At 47.0% G+C, this 12,417-nt stretch overlaps 1 long non-coding RNA gene across 1 annotated transcript in view; it reads right to left on the bottom strand.

Annotated features, from left to right (window-relative positions):
* LOC138565968 (uncharacterized) overlaps positions 1–12,417 on the bottom strand; it is a 217,207-nt gene that overhangs the window by 148,229 nt on the left and 56,561 nt on the right. Inside the window, exon 2 of the long non-coding RNA XR_011301745.1 lies at positions 6,955–6,991. This is a non-coding gene — a long non-coding RNA (uncharacterized lncRNA). The remainder of the gene's footprint in view (positions 1–6,954; positions 6,992–12,417) is intronic.

The following is a 12,417-nucleotide window of genomic DNA, read 5'->3' as shown; positions in this document are numbered from 1 at the left end:
CTCCTCCTAGCTTTTTCACAGGGCTTGTGTCATCCTTTTGTTACGCTCACCTGGTCTCTGCGGAGGCCTTGGGGCACGGTTGCAGCCCTCCCTGAACTTGAATCACCCCCTTCAGGCCTCTCCCCCAGTAGAAAAGCTGTGAGCGGTGGTACGTGGTGATACTGCTCCTGGGTAGCGATAAGAGTGTGTGAGTGTGCCAAACTCTGATTGTTGTACCTCTGAAACCCTTCACCCCAAAGTACGGTTTCTGTTAGCATACGCCGGCCCATAAAGCTCACCTGTGTATTATGGAAGATAAACTCTCCGTCCTGCTACTTCTGCCAGGGGCGCGTCAAATGGGATCTAGTTCCTTCACTGATCCCTGATAAGGATTAGTCCAGTCCAGCTGTGACTATGCTTCTCCTTAAAATTGGTAAGTCTTTCTTGAGCTCTTGTGATGCTGTTCGTTCTCTTTAATTTCTGTATATGTTGCTCTTATTTATGCTGGCAATAATGTCTCTCTTCTGTTTTCTTCCCTTAGATGGAAATGCAGCCTCAATGCTGCTGTGAGACGGGAGACGCGGCCGGATGGAAGATGGATGCAGCCGCAATGCTCGACAGCAGGTAAGTGATGGTTTAAGGGAAAGAGTGAAGTATGGCGAAGCGCAACCTTAAACAGACTTTTTTTTCAATGTCTAACCTTGTCTTCTGTTTTTCCTTGCAGGCGCTGCTGTCGACGATGGAGCGTGTCGTGCTGCGGTGCCACAATGCCATTTTCGGCATTCCGGAAACTGTAAAGATGAATACTTGGTTCGCCGAAGAGCTGTACAGGTAAGAACAGCTTCCCCCAGTTGGTAAGTATGCTGGCAGGAAGCAGGATGTCCTGGAAGAAGGATCTTCAAAGGTAAGTCTGTCCTCAGGTGACGGTGAGTGTTACACTGCTTGCAAGTGCAGAATAACGCAAAGCGTCTGTCTTGAGAATTGGGGTACCTCATATAATTGAGATTGTGGGCACGCCCATCAGTGCCGGTTTACCAGCCACACCCTGCCACTCCTAGAGAGTGAGCACGTGTGAAGGCAATCCATTAGCAGCCACACCCAAGAATACACTTGGGACTGCTTAATGAATGGAATGTTCAAGGTTAATGCATCCTGCTTAATGGATGGAATGTTCAAGGTTAATGCATCTGAAGTGCTATGTCCATAATAAAAGTCTTTTGGTGTTAAATGGATTTTCTTGTTTACTTTTATTGATGAGCCTGGCACCAAAGGCGCCAGGACAGTGTCCACCCAGCTCTTCTGTGTATTCAACCCCTGCATGCCTGTGCCCCTGACTTCATGACCATGACACCTTTGGGTGGACAGCCCAAAGCTCCGGAGAGTGTTTTGCAGGCAACGGCCTTGTCCTTTGTCCAGAGACTCTCCGGCACTTCCCACCTAGGAAGTTGCTGACAGATCCTAGCAGGGCACGCTATATGCTGGCTGGGAACCGATTCTGCAGCTGCTGGATGGTTCCTATGAGTCCGGTATCTCCCTCTGTTCCCTGGGAGATGTTTAGGGGAGGGATCTTGCTTCCCTCTTGGAACTCCTGGCCTTCCTTCAATGCCGGAAGATGTAAGAAAGACTGTACTTTCAGCCAGGTCCAAATGAGTCCTTTGTCTTACTCCTTTTGAAGTTGTTGGATGATCTGCTAAGTGAGGGGTTCAGCCCTCTTTTAAAGCCAAATGGGCCCCAGCGATTGTGCAAGCTAAGCCTACCTTAATGAATCAATCCTGGGTCCCCACTAATAATCTTCTGTTATGCATGAGGTCAGGACCAGAGTGCTCTGCAACAGGAAAAGGTGAGGGGTGACAACATATACCACAAGTCCCACCATCTTCCTGTCTGTTGAAGATCAAAGTGTCTCTCTGGTTAACTGAGCCCTCTGTGACTTTTGATTAAAACGCAGGTCTCCCTTGAATTTGGTGCTGGGAGCAGACTTCCTGTCTTACCATAGGGTTTGCCTATGGTAAACAGTGGACCCAGACATGCATTTCACTGCCTTTCATACAGAGGGGTGGGAACTAGCTTTAAGTTGACACAGGCTTCCTGTTGTCTGTCCAGTAACAGGGCCTACCCTCCAGGCTTTCCAGGACACTCGAATATACGGAGGACTTCTTTGTCCAGGAGGGATTCATCCCTGTGAACATCAGCTTCTTCATGCATTATGCAGTGACCTATGAGCTAACCATATAGCCTGGATTTGAAAAAGGCAGCTATGCCGAAACACATGCCATCCACAAAGGCTCTAATATCACAAAAATAAAAGGAATTTATAACTCTGATCATAACTACTTGCCTATTCCATTATTTTTCGGCGCACTACGAAGGTATAGTTCAACACAACCAATACATATTGTCACATACGGAGTGGAGGGGCTCTAAGTCTCCGTAGTAGCTAAACCTGGTGCGACGCAAGATCTCTAACGTCACCTTAACTCTCAAGGACAAATCCTTCTAATTCAACGGGGCGCGTAGGTATCGCAACAGGTGTCATCACAAACAGTCCCTCACTAGCAATGTAATATTTAAGGAAACCTGGCGTATTGTCACCAGCTAAATCAAATGTCAGCGAGCAAATAAATGAATAAAGACGCACTGCAAGCGCCAGTTGCCTCATACCCACATCTTGTAGTTTAAATGAAAATAGGTTGTGAAATCTGGGGCCTTGCTTATTGCAATGACCAAAGCTCCTCAAAACAGGTGAAGGAACTATCTAAGATCAGGCGGTTTTTATCTTAGAAAGTAGAGATATACAACTGCGATATATTCATCAGAGGATTTTGGGTAGAATCTATTGGACTCCGTCTCGTATGTGTACTCTAGGTATGACTGATAATGATCGTTGTTGGGGTTGTGGGAAGGAGAAAGGTACGTTAATCCATATGTTATGGAGCTGTGAGAGAGTCAAGAACTTTTGGTGTGATGTGGTTGATAGGATTGATCAGGTCTGGGACATTACTTATCCTAGGAACTCATCCGCAATTATTTTGCAATTATTGACCGGGGGTTATAAAATTGATTGGGTAACATCTAGTTGGATCGCCAAGGTTTTGTTGGTGGCTACAAAACAGATATTGAAAGTCTAGTAGACGAGGAAGAAACCTTCGGTAGAGGACTGGATTTTTGATGTGCAAGTTCTTTCTGCCTACGAAAAGACTATGTTCTATAAATTGCACAAGGAAACATGTTATGATGAACAATGGGGGAAATTTAGTGATCTTTATGGGTGAAGGTTGTTTGGTTTGATGGGGTCTATAGGTGTTGTATCTTGTCTCAAGAATGATATTGTGAGGGTGGGTGTTTGTGTTTTGTTCTGTGTGGTTGTGAATGTGGGGTTGTTCTTTGTGAATAGGGTTTAACGGATATGTGATAGTTTCTTTGATCGAAGCTTTAATGACATGTATTTGACAGTGTATTACTGATTCATCTGCTGTTTATACATATGTAATATTTTCATTATTGTTGAAAATGGAAATAAAGTTAATTAAAAAAAAAAAAAAAAGAAAGTAGAGAGACCCTATGTCACAGGCGCCCTGTAGGGGCCTCCTTGGATCCAAGTTAATCGAGTAATAGATTTTAAAAAGGTGTTTTTGTATGGAGAGTCTGGTGGGCGCAGCCAGCCGTGTTTGAGCATGGACAAGCCTTCCAGGGACGGCCATTCTTCTCCATCCATGGAGCGGAGGAAGCGGCCAGAGTGGCTGCACGTGAAGGTCCATTGCATGTGCTTGCCATGGCAACCTTTGAAGAAGAGCACAGAAAAACTCTTTAGTTGTTACTCACACAATACTGGCTGCCAGCGCCGGTCTTAGGGCAGGTCTGCCCAGGCAATCGATCGGGGTAAATTAGTCCCCTGCCACACCAGCTCGGGGGAGTCTTTCAGTGACACCTCTGAGCTGGCATGGTGGGGAAAGTCGTGGCAGGCGCCCTGTTGAAATCAAATGCGCCTTGCTCGTGCGGGAGCGGGAGTGCTTTTACTAACAATAGGGTGCTGATAATTTTGAGGTCGTTAGCTCCCCACTCTGTCGCAGGAGCGGGCGGTTTTCATTAGAATATGACGCTAATGCTTTCGCATCTGCATACTATCCCAGTGACCCTGCTCCAGCACGGGAGCGCAGAGTTAAAAAAAACATTGGCGCCCCCGCATTGAGCAGCGGTATGCAGGTGGGAGGGGGTGGCAACACATTTTTCTTTCACTGCCCGGGCGCTGCCACAGATAAGGCTGGCACAGACGGCTGCAGCACCTGCTGGGCATAGTCTGTGTCATACACAGCAGATGGTGACCCCTGCCAAGTCGCTGTTCCTGACCCCATTGGATGCGCGGATCTGAAATGAGGTTTGCGGAAAATGTCACACCTTTTTCTCATCTTAGATAAGAAAGGCATATATCCATTTGCATGACACTTCTCCGAAGTTGGCATTCCCCAGAGCTGGCAGGCCGAATTTCGACACGTTATTTTGTAAAGAATTTTGAAGCCCACCTTTGGCATATTTTGTCCCGCATCAGTCTCCTACCCCCAAAGGTTTTTGTGGAACAGGGTGAGCAGAGGTTGCTCTCTGGTCCACGGACCCAGATGGCTGCCACACTCCAACTCTGAGCTTGGCATCCAAAAATCACATTCACTGATTAAAATTTAAATGTTGGTTCCGAGAAATGTACCAACACAAAGGCCAGATCACATTTACACAATATGCATGCAAAGTAATAACAGAGCATAACATCTTATCTAAGTTTAAAGTATCATGTTCGTTCAACTGCATGGCTAGTCTAAAATGTACCATTTAACAAGTAATGTTTATCAGATATAGATGCATTGTAAAATGCTGTCTAACATTTAATCACAGAGCCCTCAACTGCATTCATTTGCTCATGCGATAGTTGCATATTTGCATATATGCGTGATGCCTTTTAGGGCAGCATCCTTTTATTATCTGGATGAGTCCTACGCCAAATACGGTTCTCACAGCAGCACTCACTGTCTTAGCAAATAACTTGGAACCCTGCACCCACATATTTGTATTCTTCTCCTGCAATGCAATGTACTGTTTACCATGTATGTTCAGACTATGGTCTGCCAAATTCCCTGATAACCTAAAGCCATGGCAAGGGCATTTAGGCGATGTACAGATTTCACATAACATAAAATGGCATTTAAGAAATAAAACTTGCCTTTAACAGTCGATTTGCAACCCATTGCTGGAAGGACAGTCAACACCATAAAGCAGTCCCATTACAGACACATCAATAGTCAATTCATTCCCAAAACGAAAAACATAGAAACAAGCTAGAGAATTTCCAGACAAAACCACTAGATGGCAGGATTATGTACAGCATGTCATTCTATAAAAAGAAGAGAAGATGCAAGACTGTTGCACTGAGTAAACACTTTGGGCCCCATTCATGGTAATACGCAGAAAATAGGGTAATTGTGCACCAAACTGCGTGCGTAATCCTGTTCGTCGATTCATGGAAACTAATGCGCGGGACAGCGCCTTGGTGTAAAGCGCTCCATAAATAAATAAATCAATCAATCAATCAATATTCCTTGGACTTGCGTGAATTTCGAGTATGCTCGGCACGGCTCTGCGAGCGGCCCAGTGCCTTGCGCGAGACCCTGTTCATAGCATGGGCGAGGCCTGCGCAGAAGGCGGAGTAGGGGGCGGCACTCGAAAAATGAGGAAGAACAAGGGGAAAGTGGGTTTTACGAGGGACGGGCCGCAGACAGTCCATAGCACTCCCACAAATGTGCACAGCAAAGCGTATTCATGGATGTGACTGCACAACCTCTCACTTGCGAAATGCCCCCGCAAATCCCTCGATCTCTTTACCACCCAAAGGCAGGCGTAAGGCACTTGCGCATAGGAGTTGCAGCGCAGAGGTGAGTTTGCATGTCGGATCTAGGGATGTGTGTACGCAGACAGGGTTCTGATCGGACTTAGGGATGCGCATATGCTGCATAGTGGGGCGCTGGGCAGGTTTACTGGGGTTCCCATGCACAATTTCTGATTTTTACCCGAATTACGAAGTGTCATACGCATGCCCTCAGGGTGCAAGCAACAGTTACGGGGGACCGTGCATAGGGTCCCCGAGATGCAGGCCTGCTTCCGGGGGACCCCATGCACTGTTTTGAAGGGTGTGTGTATTTGAAATGTAGCTGTTCTGGCTGTTTATGCTTTGCGTGGGGGTGTTTCAGGGGGCTTCCAGGCACCACTTGCGAATACGGTTACTTTGCGCTCTAGATTCCATGAATATGAGGTGTGCACATTTTATATTCTGCACGAAGGCTCGCGCAGTGGCATACTCAATTTGCAGCTATTGCGGGACAAATGCACACTTTTCCATGAATCGGGCCCTTTATTGGAGAATTATGAAGAAGGTCTCAGAAACAGTAATGATCAATATCAAGATCTTTGTGCAGTTTGTTCAGTCTGCAAGCGTTTTGCTTGGGATTGCTTCTACCATTGTGCCCATTGGAGATCTACAACATTGCTGCGGGTGGACTCATGGCTGTGGGTTTCTGTCCGAGGGTTAAAACCCACATTCGTGTGCATGATGTGCCAGGTAAATATTTCAATAAAGTATTCATTTGATTTCATCAGAATTAAGATAACATTGAATAAAAACATTGCATTTAGTGGCATCAGCATAAAATGAGACCTTTACTATTACGTGTGATGCTACAGTGATAAACGTGTTGCAGTGTGGTGTGATATGTCAGTTGCTGGGATCAATGACTCGGGTGATCGTTTCATAAAAACAGCGCCGGCTGTGTGGCACTCGAGGCACTAGTGTGCAGGTGTTATCGGCGGGCGTGCCTTCTTGGTGGTGGGGGCTATCCTCTGGAACTCTCTCCCTCTGGCTATACGGAGAATGGATGATTATTTGGTTTTTAGAAGATCTCTGAAGGCTTACCTGTTTTAGTTTCGCATACTTACTGAGTAGTGCCGTTATGCCTTCGGGCGCCTGTGTGCTCTATAAAGGTATAAATAAATAAATAAATAAATACATACATACATACATACATACATACATACATACCGAAATTGAATACAATTGTATAAAAAAAACAATGAACAATGTGCCTGCCAACCTTACCAGAGTATGATGCTGATTGCAGGTGCACACCTACCCTTAGTGGCTATAAAACCACACACACACACATGGGCTGAAGACAGCGAGCAAGGCAAGCATTGGGACTGGCTGCGCTGAATTGAGAGGGGACATCTCAGAATGAGCCGAAACAGAGGATCCTGCCACACCACATGTTGGGTTAGTATTGGAAAGGAAACTGGGTGTGTGGGGCCCGATGGGCCCCTGCAGAAGGCTGATATGACAATGTCCCATGCCGCGTTGCAGGGTGGCCACCAGACATCACCAAAAGTTCACACATGCCTGTGCTCTACACCATGCCATTGTGCTGCAAGCCTAAGATATTTGTAACAAACACCAATGGAGTGTGCTTTCGAGTATCCAAAGTACATATATGTATATGTATAACACAGGATATTGACATTCATCACCCCCCTACAGGCCACATGAACCTTGGGTGAAGAGGCCTTATCTATCTTCCGAGGGCATGTCTCGAGGTGATGTCAGCAGAGGACACACTCACATCCACAGATTCAGCCGAGGCACCATCTGGGACCTGACAGATGCCATAGCTGTAGACCTAGAGGAGCAGATCAACATTGTAACAGCCATTCCGCCAGCTGAAGGTGATGCGTAGCTCTCATTTGTGTGCCAGTGGCTGATTCCGGACCTCTGTGGCACGTGTTGCTGGTATCCCCCAGCTAGCATTCAGTAGAGTTCTCACACAGGTGCTGGGTGCCATCATCTCATGATAGGAAGCACATCAAATTCTCAACAGATGCCACCACCCTCAATAATATGAAGTTCGATTTCTACAGTGCGCAGGTCTCCCCAGCGCTGCAGCTATGATTTATGGAACACATGTGGCCATCATATGCCTCAAGGTAGGTGAACACATGTTTTGTAATTTAAAGGGCTCCAGAGCATTGACTTGCAGGCTGTGTGTGGTGCAAATGTGGTCTTCACACTTATATGTGCCATGTTCCCAGAATCAAACATGACGCCATGGCAATGCAAAACAGCAGTTTTCCATAGGTGATGCAAAGTATGAGCAACAGGAGAACATGGCTGATTGGTAATTGCCTGAGCACAAGAGTCAGGGCACGAGTGTATTGGCAAAGAGCATGTGGCAAATCTGTACCGACACATCCAACGTGTACCCTCTATTCCCCCAGGGGAAACTGCCTATCCATGCAGAAAATGGCTTCTGACCCCTGTGCACAAGCATCCAATGGCTGCAGACCACTGCTACCAGCAGGCACACATCAAGACTTGCAGTGTGATAGAATATGACTTTGCAATGTGGAAGCACCAATGGAACACAGAAGGAAAGCTCATGTATACACCAGGCAAGGTGAGCAGAATCATCCTGCTGTGCTGCATCTTCCACACCATTGCCATGTGTAGGGGTGTTCCATTACCACAGGATGCAGACAGACAGAAACAGGGAGGATGAAGAAGACAATGGAGGGCACAGTGCAGGAGGAATCGCCAACACATCCAGACAGCTGTACAGTCGAGAGAAATGCATCGATCCACGACTAAGCTAGAGGTGAATACAAGGACACTTAATTACTTGGTACCCATGCAATTGACCATCAAACACTAGTTTGGAACTAGACGTGTGCATAATAGGGTACATAGGCATCATACACAACCAGTATTACACATCTGCAAGTTGTGAGTGGACAATCACCACATAGAGGGACCTGTTCAACAATTGGTGTACCTTCAGTACGTCTGTGCCTGTCATGTGTGCGATACTTCATATCATTCAGCTATTGGTAGCCATATGCGGACATCAGTAAGATACAAGACAATGGGCCTCATTACGGGTCTGGCGATAACCCTGCCGGTGCTACCAGCGGTTGCCGCTGGACCTGCAATATTTTACTGGTGCCTGACTTCCCCGTGCCACTGGGAAATGACAACTCCGGCTGGCCAGGAAGTCAGGCGCCGGTAAAATGTAAGTCCCATACCCCTAGAGTCATGGGAGTGGGGACACGGAAGCACCGGCACCGTTGCTAATAGTGCCGGTGCTTCCGTGACCGGTCTTCCTACCGAGGGTCAGACCTGTCGGGCACGGCGGCCATGGCAGGCAAACACGTAGTCTGCCGGTCCGGAAACAAGGGTGCCGGTGAGCTTAACGGCACCCTGGTTTCCAGACCGGCAAACTTAGAATGTGGCCCAATGTTCCTTTGAATGCAAACGTACATCTTGAAGATGCATGGGATCCTCCAATGATGTTCTCTATGCCGACAATGTGAGGGTGACAATCCTCATACATGATGGTGACCCTGGTGTGCTTTCACTGTTGCCCAAGAGGGGCTCAAGGACCTGTAGCCAATAGGTTGCACCATGCGTGACCTCCTGAGGTGCCTTCAGCCACACTCTTTGGTGGTGTGGGAGTGGCTTCAGGTCTGGACAGGGATGTCTCCTTTGATACCATGTTGGAGACATGAAATGTGGACAACGGTGCGTGTTGCAGAAGTCCCTGCCGGAGTGTTTGTTCCTGGATGTCAGATGCTCCTGCAGACTATTTGTGGCCTCTATGCATTGGACCATGTCCTGGTGTATGCCCTGCTGCACGATGCCAACATCCAACAGAGCCCGGGGACAATCCTTGCTTTGAGGAAGCAAGTGCAGCATTGATTCGATGCAGCTTCTTCCTGCTTTTAGTGGACTGTCTGCCGCCCACCCTTGACTGTTCATGAAAGGTCATGAGAGAGGATGTATGACTGTTCAGGGATACCTTCTTCAATGCATGTATGTCATTCTTTTGTCTGAGGAGCTGATTGTGCTGCTCAAGCTGTTGCCGGATCCTCTCTTATATGTGAAGGTGTTTCTCTGCTGAATTAGCTTGCTTTGAGGCCTCTTGGATGAGCTCATGTTGAACCGCAACCAACATGATATGATATGATAGGTTATTTAGAATGCGCTTAATACCCAGAGGTTTCTAAGCGCGGACCCGGGGATCGAACCTGTGTTGCTCCATGTCATCTTATTTCCAAGGCGAGCACGTTGCCCAAGAGCTATCCTCCCGAGACTGGCAATGTTATCTGGTATATCGGCGTCAACCAGAGAAAGCTGCTTTTTCTGAGGGTTGACAGATATCACAGTATGTTGGACCAATTGTCGGTCCGGTCATCAAACTAAGGATGCATGTCTTCCTGTTGATCATGACAGTCTCCCTCCTCTAAAGGCTCTTGAGCCACAAGGTGTGCTGGTGGCATCTCTTCATCCTTCAACACGTTCCACACCTGTGTGGTGGGTTCGGACATCTGTGGGAGGGCTGTTTATGTTGCCTCAGTAGTACCACTAGCAGCTTCCGGTGTCCTCTGCTGCGTGGGCGGGATCTCTTCTGCTGTCTATGACTGTGCCATGAGTATGACCTGTGGGAAAACTGGAAGTGCAGGTTCCTGTTGCAATTTGCTGCTTCTTTGCACTCTATACTGTTTGCCATGTTTGTGTACAACATCAGGGCTGGTGGATTTCTGTGAAGTGTGGCCTGCATTGATATAGATATGATCAGCATTAGCACAAGTGTGATGTTGGTGTCACTGTGTTTGCTGACACCCTACGCTACTTGCTCTTTTGAGTGTTGCAGAAAGCTGTGCAGTGTGACTTGCGCAGCAATGTCATGGTTCCTTCACTACAGGTTTTCCTTTGCACCGTGACATGTCATGTGCTCTAATGTGCTCATGTTTACTCTGGTCATGTCTGGGCCAATGTGATGGTGTTGCACATGGGTGGTAATCTGTTCATTGTGGACTCAATTGCCCGTGACTGTTTGCCCAGTGTGTAGAATGAATGTGTTGATATCGTCTGTTGAGGCATGGATCATGTGTATGTCTGCTTGGTTGGATGACATTTGTGCAGTACAGGTTTTTGTGTGGAATTCTCTGCATCATGTCCCACCTCTAGGGCAGTGACACCTGTAAAGGTGCGCTGGGAAGTCCCAATATAAGCGGAACAGACAGGCTGGTAAATCCTGCAATGAATAATGGAAATAGTCAAAGTAAATGGCAAAGCCTGCTTTATTAAGAGTCCACATAAAGCAGGGACAGCACATAAGGACACAAGTCTCAAGCTCACAAGCCTTTCAATGCAGATCAACAGGTTATAAATGAAAAACATGTCATAATAATAATAATACGCAATACAACAATCAGTGCTTCAAAAACCTACTGTGTCGGGGATTGGTTTTGGGAATTGTATACATACACTAAGTATAAAAGTTAGGGCCTCATTACACGGATGGCGGTAAGGGTTTACCGGTACTGGTATTTTACCGGTACCGGTAAATCCTTACCGCCTTACAACGAGGTCCCTTTGCGGGTTGGGGAATTTAACGCCTGCTTTTTGCAGGCGTTAAAAACCAACCCGCAAAGGGACCAGGGAGCTAATTACGGTACCGCAATTTGCGGTACCGTAATTAGCGCCTTCCCCATTCCCATAGAGCCCTATGGAGCAAAAATGGGAATGGGGAAGGGCAATGGTGGAAGGGGCAATTACCGCCCACCAACCTTGGAATAGGGCGGTAATTCCCCTTTCCACCAAGGCGGTGCCGGTATTTTACTGGCATGAACCATAGCGTCATGGTTCACCGTCATCCGTGTAATGAGGCCCTAAGTCTTTTCATTGGACATAGCTATCTGATGGCCCCACCTTAGACCATCCCTAAATTGATAATGATAAAAAGACATCATCTCAGCGATAAGTCATTGACTAATGCAACATATACTAGGAGTGTTGATTGGTTGGCTTCTGTCTTACCAACCTAGAGTATTTGGCAGGTCATCAGCGCATGAGTAAAATGGAGGTAGGGGGGGGAGAAACCCTGGAACTGCTTACTTCCAATTAAATAAGATACCATCCCTTATTTCTTAGGCCATGAGCCAGGACATCTAGCTTTGCACTTGGCCTTGTCGGGCGCGATCTGTTCTGGGACTATGTAGGGAGTCGAGGCAGGTGTCAGGAGCTAATGAATAGATAGTATCTTTCAATTAAAGATTACATGTGAGAGGACTGTGTTTTGAATTATTTTACTGTGATGTTAGCTAATATGAATACAAGTGTTATTAACTTCTCTGGCCACTGGAGACTTAGAGGCCGATTCATGGAATAATTAGCGCGGCGCAAGTGGGCAAAAACGTGCGAATCGCAGTGGAATAGCGAAAATCGCAGTGCAAGTGCGAAAATCGCACGAAAAGCAGCGCATGTCGATTCATGGAAGTCCGTGCGCGAGAAAACCAGCGGGTGTGCGATAAAAAAGTGCGCCGCGCACGTTGGCGCACAGGCCATCTAAC

This window comes from Ambystoma mexicanum, chromosome 2p (genome assembly GCF_040938575.1).
Source record: "Ambystoma mexicanum isolate Mex_15411 chromosome 2p, UKY_AmexF1_1, whole genome shotgun sequence".
NCBI lineage: Eukaryota > Metazoa > Chordata > Amphibia > Caudata > Ambystomatidae > Ambystoma > Ambystoma mexicanum.
Note: the sequence above shows the minus strand (reverse complement) of the source record. Positions and strands in the feature narration are given on the sequence as shown.